The following is a 13,761-nucleotide window of genomic DNA, read 5'->3' as shown; positions in this document are numbered from 1 at the left end:
AAAGCCTCTGTCCCGGCGAGGTCTGTCACACTAATCAAGCCTAATCTGTGCTTGAATAACTGAACTGGAGGGCAGGAAAGGCACTGGGAGACCAATAATCCCATGATGTCTCCATAAAGAGGACCTGTCACCTGCCCATGCTATCATATCCAATAAATGTAATTAGCATGCTTTTTTTTCCAGAGCTTTCCTATTCACTTGAACACAACGGGAGTTATTGGCGTGGGAGCAAAGCATCGTGACTGCAGCATATGAACCCCCCATCTGCTGCCTTTGCAGTTTGGGGGGGGGGGTGCTAAAAATGTGGCTCACCTGCCAACTGCATGTCTAAGGTCTCCTTTACACTTGTGTTATTCATGGAGACAAGAAAAGAACGGTCATCAGATAAAAAGGAGAATAAGAGAAACGCGTAGGTCATGCTAGTCAGAAAATATTATAAGGGGAAACTTGGCTTCTGACATTTTCCGTAGTAGTTCAGTAAACCGGTACAATGAAGAATAATGTGACCTTTCATAGAACGTCTACAGAGGCATAACTAGGATCATGAAGGGCCCCCCGACCCCTGGCCCGGGGGGGCCCTTCACTTTAGTCCTAGGACCCTTCCTTTCTGAGCCCAGTGTTGGAATGCCAGGGCCCAGCCGCAAGTGCGACATTTGCGACCCTGGCAGTTCCACCACTGGTAGTTCAGTCGTTTTTTTAATTTATGTTTTTTTTTTACCATTTTTTTATATTTTTTTTTTCCAATTTAATTTTGTATTATTTTCTTTACAATTTTTTAGGAGCCCCATTGGGGGGCTTTGGTGAGATATAAGGGGGTCTAAACAGACCTCTGATGTTTCACCTTTGAGACAGAGAAAGGAGATTGAGGACACAGCCCCCCAATCTCCATCTCTGCACAGAATGAATGGATAGGAAGAGCTCCGCATAGAGGCTTCCCATTCATTCACAATCTGAAGCATAGGAAACGCAGGTATGAATGAACACAGTTTACTATGCTTCAGTTGTGAACGAACAGAGTCAGTGATCGGTACTGATCACTGCCTCTATCCATGCAAAAAAAGGAAGGTGACGGTAAATGACGCCATTACCGGCCGCTTTCCCCACTCTCTGTCACGACACATCTCCTGTGGGGGGGAGGGGAACCAGGAGAGCACACAGGGAGCTGGGGGCAGAAGGAGCTGGGTCGGAGGGGCGGAACCAATCCCTTCATTTTCCTCCTGCAGCCGCTTAATGCCGGCGGGAGGGAGAGGAGGAGAAGCGGGCTCACAGCGGCTGCAGGAGGAAAATGGAGGAGATCAGTTCTATGCCGCCCCTCCTATCCAGGTCCTCCCCCCTCCCGGTTCCCTGTGTGCTCTCCTGCCCCCCCCCCCCTTTAGAGCATGGGGCCGGGTCCCGACCCCTGTAGTTACACCCCTGATCTCCAATATGATTGGACTCAACTGACTGCTTATAAGTGACATCACTATTCATTCTTTGTATTTATTTATTGAAGAATGTGATTGATATTGTGATGGATATGATCCTCTATGATGATTATGCTTCTCTTGTCCTAGGTGGGGCCCCAAGTTCCACCTCCACCAGCTTCAGGTAAATTCTACCAACTCACCTTTCATAGGTCTCAATGAGTGCTAGCTCTGGGGGTTCACCAAGTTCTATAAAAAAAAAAAAACTTTTATTAATCTAAATATATAAAATGTAGAACAAAGCAATAAAAGTTCCAGGTTGATACATTGTTCTTATCATAGCTCTATAAACAACATTCCTCATGACACGCCTGACGCCATTGCGTTGGTAAAAAAACCTTTTTCCATCAATACAATATCATCCGGTATGAATCAAGATCGTGACCGATGGTGAGGTGGCATCCCATCTCAACGCGTTTCACAGCCTCAGTCCCCTTCTTCAGGATATAACTATTCGATTACGGTGAAAATCATGCAATTAATTATTTTTTAAAAGTCAACCCATTTACAAAATTGTCCATATATCCCCCCCCCCTCGTCACCACAGCACCTGTACCCCCTCCTTCTGTCACCACAGCACCTGTGCCCCCCTTCTGTCACTGCAGCACCTGTGCCCCCCTTCTGTCACCACAACACCTGTACCCCCCTTCTGTCACTGCAGCACCTATGCCCCCCTTCTGTCACCACAACACCTTTACCCCCCCTTCTGTCACCACAGCATCTGTGCCCCCCCTTCTGTCACCACAACACCTGTACCCCCCTTCTGTCACTGCAGCACCTATGCCCCCCTTCTGTCACCACAACACCTTTACCCCCCCTTCTGTCACCACAGCATCTGTGCCCCCCCTTCTGTCACCACAGAACCTGTGCCCCCCTTCTGTCACCACAGCACCTGTGCCCCCTTCTGTCACCACAACACCTGTGCCCCCCCTTCTATCACCACAGCACCTGTGCCCCCCTTCTGTCACCACAACACCTGTGCCCCCCTTCTGTCACCACAACACCTGTGCCCCCTCCTTCTGTCACCACAACACCTGTGCCCCCTCCTTCTGTCACCCACACCTGTGCCCCCCCTTCTGTCACCACAGCACCTGTGCCCCCTTCTGTCACCACAGCATCTGTGCCCCCCCTTCTGTCACCACAGCACCTGTGCCCCCTTCTGTCACCACAACACCTGTGCCCCCCTTCTGTCACCACAACACCTGTGCCCCCTCCTTCTGTCACCACAACACCTGTGCCCCCTCCTTCTGTCACCCACACCTGTGCCCCCTCTTTCTGTCACCACAACACCTGTGCCCCCCTTCTGTCACCACAACACCTGTGCCCCCTCCTTCTATCACCACAGCACCTGTGCCCCCCTTCTGTCACCACAACACCTGTGCCCCCTCTTTCTGTCACCACAGCACCTGTGCCCCCCTTCTGTCACCACAACAGCTGTGCCCCCCTTCTGTCACCACAGCACCTGTGCCCCCCCTTCTGTCACCAAAGCATCTGTGCCCCCTTCTATCACCACAACACCTGTGCCCCCTCCTTCTGTCACCACAGCATCTGTGCCCCCCCTTCTGTCACCACAACACCTGTGCCCCCTTCTGTCACCACAACACCTGTGCCCCCTTCTGTCACCACAGCACCTGTGCCCCCCTTCTGTCACCACAGCACCTGTGCCCCCTTCTGTCACCACAACACCTGTGCCCCCCCTTCTATCACCACAACACCTGTTCCCCCCTTCTGTCACCACAACACCTGTGCCCCCCTTCTGTCACCACAACACCTGTTCCCCCCTTCTGTCACCACAACACCTGTGCCCCCCCTTCTATCACCACAACACCTGTGCCCCCTCCTTCTGTCACCACAACACCTGTGCCCCCTCCTTCTGTCACCACAACACCTGTGCCCCCCCTTCTATCACCACAACACCTGTGCCCCCTCCTTCTGTCACCACAACACCTGTGCCCCCCCTTCTATCACCACAACACCTGTGCCCCCTCCTTCTATCACCACAACACCTGTTCCCCCTTCTGTCACCACAACACCTGTGCCCCCCTTCTGTCACCACAACACCTGTGCCCCCCCTTCTGCTGTCACCACAGCACCTGTGCCCCCCTTCTGTCACCACAACACTTGTGCCCCTTCTGTCACCACAGCACCTGTGCCCCCCTTCTGTCACCACAACACCTGTGCCCCCTCCTTCTGTCACCACAGCATCTGTGCCCCCCCTTCTGTCACCACAACACCTGTGCCCCCTTCTGTCACCACAACACCTGTGCCCCCCTTCTGTCACCACAGCACCTGTGCCCCCCTTCTGTCACCCCAGCACCTGTGCCCCCTTCTGTCACCACAACACCTGTGCCCCCCTTCTGTCACCACAACACCTGTGCCCCCCTTCTGTCACCACAGCACCTGTGCCCCCTTCTGTCACCACAACACCTGTGCCCCCCTTCTGTCACCACAACACCTGTGCCCCCCTTCTATCACCACAACACCTGTGCCCCCCCCTTCTATCACCACAACACCCGTTCCCCCCTTCTGTCACCACAACACCTGTGCCCCCCTTCTGTCACCACAACACCTGTTCCCCCCTTCTGTCACCACAACACCTGTGCCCCCCCCTTCTGCTGTCACCACAGCACCTGTGCCCCCCTTCTGTCACCACAACACTTGTGCCCCTTCTGTCACCACAGCACCTGTGCCCCCCTTCTGTCACCACAACACCTGTGCCACCCCCTTCTATGACCACAGCATCTATGCCCCCCTTCTGTCACCACAGCACCTTTGCCCCCCTTCTGTCACCACAACACCTGTGCCCCCCCTTCTGTCACCACAGCACATGTGCCCCCCTTCTGTCACCACAACACCTGTGCCCCCCCTTCTGTCACCACAACACCTGTGCCCCCCCTTCTGTCACCACAACACCAGTGCCCCCTTCTGTCACCACAGCACCTGTGCCCCCCTTCTGTCACCACAACACCAGTGCCCCCTTCTGTCACCACAGCACCTGTGCCCCCCTTCTGTCACCACAACACCTGTGCCCCCCTTCTGTCACCACAACACCTGTTCCCCCCTTCTGTCACCACAACACCTGTGCCCCCCCCTTCTGTCACCACAGCACCTGTGCCCCCCTTCTGTCACCACAACACCTGTGCCCCCTTCTGTCACCACAACACCTGTGCCCCCCCCCCTTCTATCACCACAGCACCTGTGCCCCCCTTCTGTCACCACAACACCTGTGCCCCCCTTCTGTCACCACAACACCTGTGCCCCCTCCTTCTGTCACCACAACACCTGTGCCCCCTCCTTCTGTCACCCACACCTGTGCCCCCCCTTCTGTCACCACAGCACCTGTGCCCCCTTCTGTCACCACAGCATCTGTGCCCCCCCTTCTGTCACCACAGCACCTGTGCCCCCTTCTGTCACCACAACACCTGTGCCCCCCTTCTGTCACCACAACACCTGTGCCCCCTCCTTCTGTCACCACAACACCTGTGCCCCCTCCTTCTGTCACCCACACCTGTGCCCCCTCTTTCTGTCACCACAACACCTGTGCCCCCCTTCTGTCACCACAACACCTGTGCCCCCTCCTTCTATCACCACAGCACCTGTGCCCCCCTTCTGTCACCACAACACCTGTGCCCCCTCTTTCTGTCACCACAGCACCTGTGCCCCCCTTCTGTCACCACAACAGCTGTGCCCCCCTTCTGTCACCACAGCATCTGTGCCCCCCTTCTATCACCACAACACCTGTGCCCCCTCCTTCTGTCACCACAGCATCTCTGCCCCCCCTTCTGTCACCACAACACCTGTGCCCCCTTCTGTCACCACAACACCTGTGCCCCCCTTCTGTCACCACAGCACCTGTGCCCCCTTCTGTCACCACAACACCTGTGCCCCCCTTCTGTCACCACAACACCTGTGCCCCCCCCTTCTATCACCACAACACCTGTGCCCCCTCCTTCTGTCACCACAACACCTGTGCCCCCCCTTCTATCACCACAACACCTGTTCCCCCCTTCTGTCACCACAACACCTGTGCCCCCCTTCTGTCACCACAACACCTGTTCCCCCCTTCTGTCACCACAACACCTGTGCCCCCCCTTCTGCTGTCACCACAGCACCTGTGCCCCCCTTCTGTCACCACAACACTTGTGCCCCTTCTGTCACCACAGCACCTGTGCCCCCCTTCTGTCACCACAACACCTGTGCCACCCCCTTCTATGACCACAGCATCTATGCCCCCCCTTCTGTCACCACAGCACCTTTGCCCCCCTTCTGTCACCACAACACCTGTGCCCCCCCTTCTGTCACCACAGCACATGTGCCCCCCTTCTGTCACCACAACACCTGTGCCCCCCCTTCTGTCACCACAACACCTGTGCCCCCCCTTCTGTCACCACAACACCAGTGCCCCCTTCTGTCACCACAGCACCTGTGCCCCCCCTTCTATCACCACAACACCTGTTCCCCCCTTCTGTCACCACAACACCTGTGCCCCCCTTCTGTCACCACAACACTTGTTCCCCCCTTCTGTCACCATAACACCTGTGCCCCCCCTTCTGTCACCACAGCACCTGTGCCCCCCTTCTGTCACCACAACACTTGTGCCCCCTTCTGTCACCACAGCACCTGTGCCCCCCTTCTGTCACCACAACACCTGTGCCACCCCCTTCTATGACCACAGCATCTATGCCCCCCCTTCTGTCACCACAGCACCTTTGCCCCCCTTCTGTCACCACAACACCTGTGCCCCCCCTTCTGTCACCACAGCACATGTGCCTCCTCTTCTGTCACCACAATACCCATGCCACCCCCTTCTGTCACCACACCTGTGCCCTCTCTTCTGTCACAACACCTGTGCCCTCCCTTCTGTCACCACAACACCTGTGCCACTCCTTCCACAACACCTGTTCCCCCCTTCTGTCACCACAACACCTGTGCCCCCCTTCTATCAACACAACACCTGTTCCTCCCTTCTGTCACCACAGCACCTGTGCCCTCCCTTCTGTCACCACAACACCTGTGCCACCCCCTTCTGTCACCACAGCACCTGTGCCCTCCCTTCCTGCTGTCACCACAGCTCCCATGCCCTCCCTTCCTGCTGTCACCACAGCACCTGTGCCCTCCCTTCCTGCTGTCACCACAGCACCTGTGCCCTCCCTTCCTGCTGTCACCACAGCTCCCATGCCCTCCCTTCCTGCTGTCACCACAGCACCTGTGCCCTCCCTTCCTGCTGTCACCACAGCTCCTGTGCCCCCCCTTCCTGCTGTCACCACAGCTCCTGTGCCCTCCCTTCCTGCTGTCACCACAACTCCCATGCCCTCCCTTCCTGCTGTCACCACAGCTCCTGTGCCCTCCCTTCCTGCTGTCACCACAGCACCTGTGCCCTCCCTTCCTGCTGTCACCACAGCTCCCATGCCCTCCCTTCCTGCTGTCACCACAGCACCTATGCCCTCCCTTCCTGCTGTCACCACAGCTCCTGTGCCCTCCCTTCCTGCTGTCACCACAGCTCCTGTGCCCTCCCTTCCTGCTGTCACCACAGCACCTGTGACCTCCCTTCCTGCTGTCTCCACAGCTCCTGTGCCCTCAATTCCTGCTGTCACCACAGCTCCTGTGCCCTCCCTTCCTGCTGTCACCACAACTCCCATTCCCTCCCTTCCAGCTGTCACCACAGCACCTGTGCCCTCCCTTCCTGCTGTCACCACAGCTCCTGTGCCCTCCCTTCCTGCTGTCACCACAGCTCCTGTGCCCTCCCTTCCTGCTGTCACCACAGCACCTGTGCCCTCCCTTCCTGCTGTCACCACAGCTCCAATGCCCTCCCTTCCTGCTGTCACCACAGCACCTGTGCCCTCCCTTCCTGCTGTCACCACAGCTCCTGTGCCCTCCCTTCCTGCTGTCACCACAGCACCTGTGCCCTTCTTTCCTGCTGTCTCCACAGCTCCTGTGCCCTCCCTTCCTGCTGTCACCACGGCTCCTGTGCCCTCCCTTCCTGCTCTAACCACAGCAACTGTGCCCTCCCTTCCTGCTGTCACTACGGCTCCTGTGCCCTCCCTTCCTGCTCTCATCATAGTACCTGTGCCCCACCCACTGTCACAATAGTACATGTGGCCCCCCATCCCTGTTGTGACAACCCCCACTGCCACCACACTACCCAAGCTCCCCCCCCCATTTCACCACAGCACCTGTGCCCTCCCTTCCTGCTGTCACCACAGCACCTGTGCCCTCCGTTCCTGCTGTCACCACAGCTCCCATGCCCTCCCTTCCTGCTGTCACCACGGCTCCTGTGCCCTCCTTTCCTGCTGTCACCACAGCTCTTGTGCCCTCCCTTCTTGCTGTCACCACAGCTCCTGTGCCCTCCCTTCCTGCTGTCACCACAGCACCTGTGCCCTCCCTTCTTGCTGTCACCACAGCTCCCATGGCCTCCCTTCCTGCTGTCACCACAGCAACTGTGCCCTCCCTTCCTGCTGTCACCACAGCTCCCATGCCCTCCCTTCCTGCTATCACCACAGCTCCTGTGCCCTCCCTTCCTGCTGTCACCACAGCTCCCATGCCCTCCCTTCCTGCTGTCACCACAGCTCCCATGCCCTCCCTTCCTGCTGTCACCACAGCACCTGTGCCCTCCCTTCCTGCTGTCACCACAGCTCCTGTGCCCTTCTTTCCTGCTGTCTCCACAGCTCCTGTGCCCTCCCTTCCTGCTGTCACCACGGCTCCTGTGCCCTCCCTTCCTGCTCTAACCACAGCAACTGTGCCCTCCCTTCCTGCTGTCACTACGGCTCCTGTGCCCTCCCTTCCTGCTGTCACCACAGCACCTGTGCCCTCCCTTCTTGCTGTCACCACAGCTCCCATGGCCTCCCTTCCTGCTGTCACCACAGCAACTGTGCCCTCCCTTCCTGCTGTCACCACAGCTCCCATGCCCTCCCTTCCTGCTATCACCACAGCTCCTGTGCCCTCCCTTCCTGCTGTCACCACAGCTCCCATGCCCTCCCTTCCTGCTGTCACCACAGCTCCCATGCCCTCCCTTCCTGCTGTCACCACAGCACCTGTGCCCTCCCTTCCTGCTGTCACCACAGCACCTGTGCCCTCCCTTCCTGCTGTCACCACGGCTCCTGTGCCCTCCCTTCCTGCTCTAACCACAGCAACTGTGCCCTCCCTTCCTGCTGTCACTACGGCTCCTGTGCCCTCCCTTCCTGCTCTCATCATAGTACCTGTGCCCCACCCACTGTCACAATAGTACATGTGGCCCCCCATCCCTGTTGTGACAACCCCCACTGCCACCACACTACCCAAGCTCCCCCCCCATTTCACCACAGCACCTGTGCCCTCCCTTCCTGCTGTCACCACAGCACCTGTGCCCTCCGTTCCTGCTGTCACCACAGCTCCCATGCCCTCCCTTCCTGCTGTCACCACGGCTCCTGTGCCCTCCTTTCCTGCTGTCACCACAGCTCTTGTGCCCTCCCTTCTTGCTGTCACCACAGCTCCTGTGCCCTCCCTTCCTGCTGTCACCACAGCACCTGTGCCCTCCCTTCTTGCTGTCACCACAGCTCCCATGGCCTCCCTTCCTGCTGTCACCACAGCAACTGTGCCCTCCCTTCCTGCTGTCACCACAGCTCCCATGCCCTCCCTTCCTGCTATCACCACAGCTCCTGTGCCCTCCCTTCCTGCTGTCACCACAGCTCCCATGCCCTCCCTTCCTGCTGTCACCACAGCTCCCATGCCCTCCCTTCCTGCTGTCACCACAGCACCTGTGCCCTCCCTTCCTGCTGTCACCACAGCTCCTGTGCCCTCCCTTCCTGCTGTCACCACAGTTCCCATGCCCTCCTTTCCTGCTGTCACCACGGCTCCTGTGCCCTCCTTTCCTGCTGTCACCACAGCTCCTGTGCCCTCCTTTCCTGCTGTCACCACAGCTCCTGTGCCCTCCCTTCCTGCTGTCACCACAGAACCTGTGCTCTCCCTTCCTGCTGTCACCAAAGCTCCCATGCCCTCCCTTCCTGCTGTCACCACAGCTCCCATGCCCTCCCTGCCTGCTGTCACCACAGCTCCTGTGCCCTCCTTTCCTGCTGTCACCACAGCTCCTGTGCCCTCCCTTCCTGCTGTCACCACAGCTCCTGTGCCCTCCCTTCCTGCTGTCACCACAGCTACCATGCCCTCCCTTCCTGCTGTCTGCACAGCTCCTGTACCCTCCCTTCCTGCTGTCACCACAGCTCCCATGCCCTCCCTTCCTGCTGTCACCACAGTACCTGTGCCCCCCCCCCCCCCACCCACAGTCACAATAGCACATGTGGCACCCCATCCCTGTTGTGACACCCCCCACTGCCACTACACTACACAAGCCCCCCCCCCCCCCCCCCGATGTCACCACAGCACCTGTGGTCCCCTCCCCTGACTCTTCACAATAGGACCAACCTTCTTCTTGACTTGCCTGTACAAACCGAGAACATGGACAGTGAAGTCTTTAAAGTTGATCTTCAAAGTAGGATTGATGATGACCAAATAATAACTGAGGGGGGGGGGGGTCATTCAGTGACCCCCCCTCCCCCCCACCCGGCCTCTTTAGTACTAACAAGCTGTGTTATTTTCCAGATCCTGCTATAAAACGTCCGGTGTCAACTCCAGTATTGTCATTGGCTCCTGGTGCTCCACAGCCGGGTGACCTGAGACCCATCCAGTCCATGGCCAACGTCACCAACACTGAGATGGGGAGTGGTGTGGATACAGCTGTGTCAGAATATTCCAGCGATGACGAATATTTGTATGAAGTTGTTGAATAAATCTTCCTAAATATAAAAAATCTTTCTTCTTGCTCGTGCTGTTGGCTCCTTGGGCCGGGATGACGGATCACAGGGGGTACAGGGTCAGATCACAGGGGTTAAAGGGTCAGACCACAGGGGGTACAGGGTCAGAACACAGGGGGTACAGAGTCAGATCACAGGGGGTACAGGGACAGATCACAGGGGGTACAGGGACAGATCACAGGGGGTACAGGGTCAGAACACAGGGGGTACAGGGTCAGGTCACAGGGGGTACAGGGACAGATCACAGGGGGTACAGGGACAGATCACAGGGGGTACAGGGTCAGATCACAGGGGGTACAGGGTCAGACCACAGGGGGTTACAGGGACAGATCACAGGGGGTACAGGGACAGATCACAGGGACAGATCACAGGGGGTACAGGGTCAGATCACAGGGGGTACAGGGTCAGAACACAGGGGGTACAGAGTCAGATCACAGAGGGTACAGGGACAGACCACAGGGGGTACAGGGACAGAACACAGGGGGTACAGGGTCAGGTCACAGGGGGTACAGGGACAGATCACAGAGGGTACAGGGACAGATCACAGGGGGTACAGGGTCAGATCACAGGGGGTACAGGGACAGATCACGGGGGTAAAGGGACAGATCACAGGGGGTACAGGGACAGATCACAGGGGGTACAGGGTCAGATCACAGGGGGTACAGGGTCAGACCACTGGGGGGTTACAGGGACAGATCACAGAGGATACAGGGACAGATCACAGGGGGTACAGGGAGATCACAGGGACAGATCACAGGGGGTACAGGGTCAGATCACAGGGGGTACAGGGACAGATCACAGGGGGTACAGGGTCAGTGTCACTGGCGGTACAGGGTCAGACCACAGGGGGTACAGGGTCAGATCACAGGGTCAGATCACAGGGGGTACAGGGTCAGGTCACAGGGGGTACAGGGTCAGATCACAGGGGGTACAGGGTCAGATCACAGGGGTACAGGGGCAGATCACGGGGGGTACAGGGTCAGGTCACAGGGGGTACAGGGTCAGTTCACAGGGGGTACAGGGTCAGATCACAGGGGTACAGGGACAGATCACAGAGGATACAGGGACAGATCACAGGGGGTACAGGGAGATCACAGGGACAGATCACAGGGGGTACAGGGTCAGATCACAGGGGGTACAGGGACAGATCACAGGGGGTACAGGGTCAGATCACAGGGGTACAGGGGCAGATCACAGGGGGTACAGGGTCAGAACACAGGGGGTACAGGGTAAGGTCACAGGGGGTACAGGGTCAGATCACAGGGGTACAGGGGCAGATCACGGGGGGTACAGGGTCAGGTCACAGGGGGTACAGGGTCAGATCACAGGGGGTACAGGGTCAGATCACAGGGGTACAGGGGCAGATCACAGGGGGTACAGGGTCAGAACAAAGGGGGTACAGGGTAAGGTCACAGGGGGTACAGGGTCAGGTCACAGGGGGTACAGGGTAAGGTCACAGGGGGCGCAGTTAAGTGAACAATGAAGACCTGTAGATTCTGTAGAATATCTGGACTAAGGATCGGAGGTCATGGAGGAAACCAGAAACACATTCCATCAGACAACTGGGAGGAGATATGGATACAATGTACGTTGGTGTGACGCTGATAAGTGACGATTATTATGGGTTGGGCAAGAAGGTAATAATTATGTAACAAAACCGATTCCATTCCTGAGAAACAACAAAAGACAGAAAAATATTTTCTATAGTAAATGTGACCTCCATACGAAAACATCCCAGAGCACCAAGGGTCCATTTATCAATATTTTCACCAAGATTCACATGTTTTTCAATAGGAGAAATGTGTAAATTCTGGGTGGAAGTGATATATTGACCCCCCCCAAGGGATTAGACTCCCTGTCAGTTTTTTATTGCAGTCTGTGTCCCCGGTATGGGAGATACCCTCTCTCAATTTCTCCTGTTCATCATTGAAAGTGAAGGTAAAAGAAAATCCCATATTTTGGGTTGTCCCCAAAAAAGTAACCATGAGGAAATCTTCCAATGGGGACACTAGTTCTGGTGATCTGGGCGGGGGCAAGGAATTGCCCTAATTTTCAGGGATTTCCTCTTACTTCCTGAATGGCTATGGGACAGGAAATGGAGGGAAATCTCCCCAATGGGACACAGATGGCAAAAAAAATAATAAAAAATCTGACAGGTCACAACTCTCCCTTACTTTGTTCAAAATGGAAAAAAAAATTGTCTAGAGTTCTACTTTAAGGTTTGCCTTAGTCCTCTGTCACTTTTGATCTGTTAAAGGAAGTTGAAAAATAACAGACTTGCTGGCAGGATCCCCCAATAAAAATAAAAAGCCTAAAAAAAAATAAAGAGAAATCTATTGCAGCCACATCTTCTATGTGATACGATATTAGAGGTTCCTCCAACTGAAGACCAACGCTAGTGTTTGGACATGTGAAGAACGTTGCTACTGGTTGGACATGTGAAGAACGTTGCTAGTCGTTGGACATGTGAAGAACGTTGCTAGTCGTTGGACGTGTGAAGAACGTTGCTAGTGGTTGGACATGTGAAGAACGTTGCTAGTGGTTGGACATGTGAAGAACGTTGCTAGTGGTTGGGCATGTGAAGAACGTTGCTAGTGGTTGGACATGTGAAGAACGTTGCTAGTGGTTGGACATGTGAAGAACGTTGCTAGTGGTTGGACATGTGAAGAACGTTGCTAGTGGTTGGACATGTGAAGAACGTTGCTAGTCGTTGGACATGTGAAGAACGTTGCTAGTGGTTGGACATGTGAAGAACGTTGCTAGTGGTTGGACATGTGAAGAACATTGCTAGTCGTTGGACATGTGAAGAACGTTGCTAGTGGTTGGACATGTGAAGAACGTTGCTAGTCGTTGGACATGTGAAGAACGTTGCTAGTCGTTGGACATGTGAAGAACGTTGCTAGTCGTTGGACATGTGAAGAACGTTGCTAGTCGTTGGACATGTGAAGAACGTTGCTAGTGGTTGGACATGTGAAGAACGTTGCTAGTCGTTGGACATGTGAAGAACGTTGCTAGTCGTTGGACATGTGAAGAACGTTGCTAGTCGTTGGACATGTGAAGAACGTTGCTAGTCGTTGGACATGTGAAGAACGTTGCTAGTCGTTGGACGTGTGAAGAACGTTGCTAGTGGTTGGACATGTGAAGAACGTTGCTAGTGGTTGGACATGTGAAGAACGTTGCTAGTGGTTGGACATGTGAAGAACGTTGCTAGTGGTTGGACATGTGAAGAACGTTGCTAGTGGTTGGACATGTGAAGAACGTTGCTAGTGGTTGGACATGTGAAGAACGTTGCTAGTGGTTGGACATGTGAAGAACGTTGCTAGTCGTTGGACATGTGAAGAACGTTGCTAGTGGTTGGACATGTGAAGAACGTTGCTAGTGGTTGGACATGTGAAGAACGTTGCTAGTCGTTGGACATGTGAAGAACGTTGCTAGTGGTTGGACATGTGAAGAACGTTGCTAGTCGTTGGACATGTGAAGAACGTTGCTAGTCGTTGGACATGTGAAGAACGTTG

This window comes from Aquarana catesbeiana, linkage group LG09, assembly GCF_042186555.1.
Source record: "Aquarana catesbeiana isolate 2022-GZ linkage group LG09, ASM4218655v1, whole genome shotgun sequence".
NCBI classification, from domain to species: domain Eukaryota; kingdom Metazoa; phylum Chordata; class Amphibia; order Anura; family Ranidae; genus Aquarana; species Aquarana catesbeiana.
Note: the sequence above shows the minus strand (reverse complement) of the source record.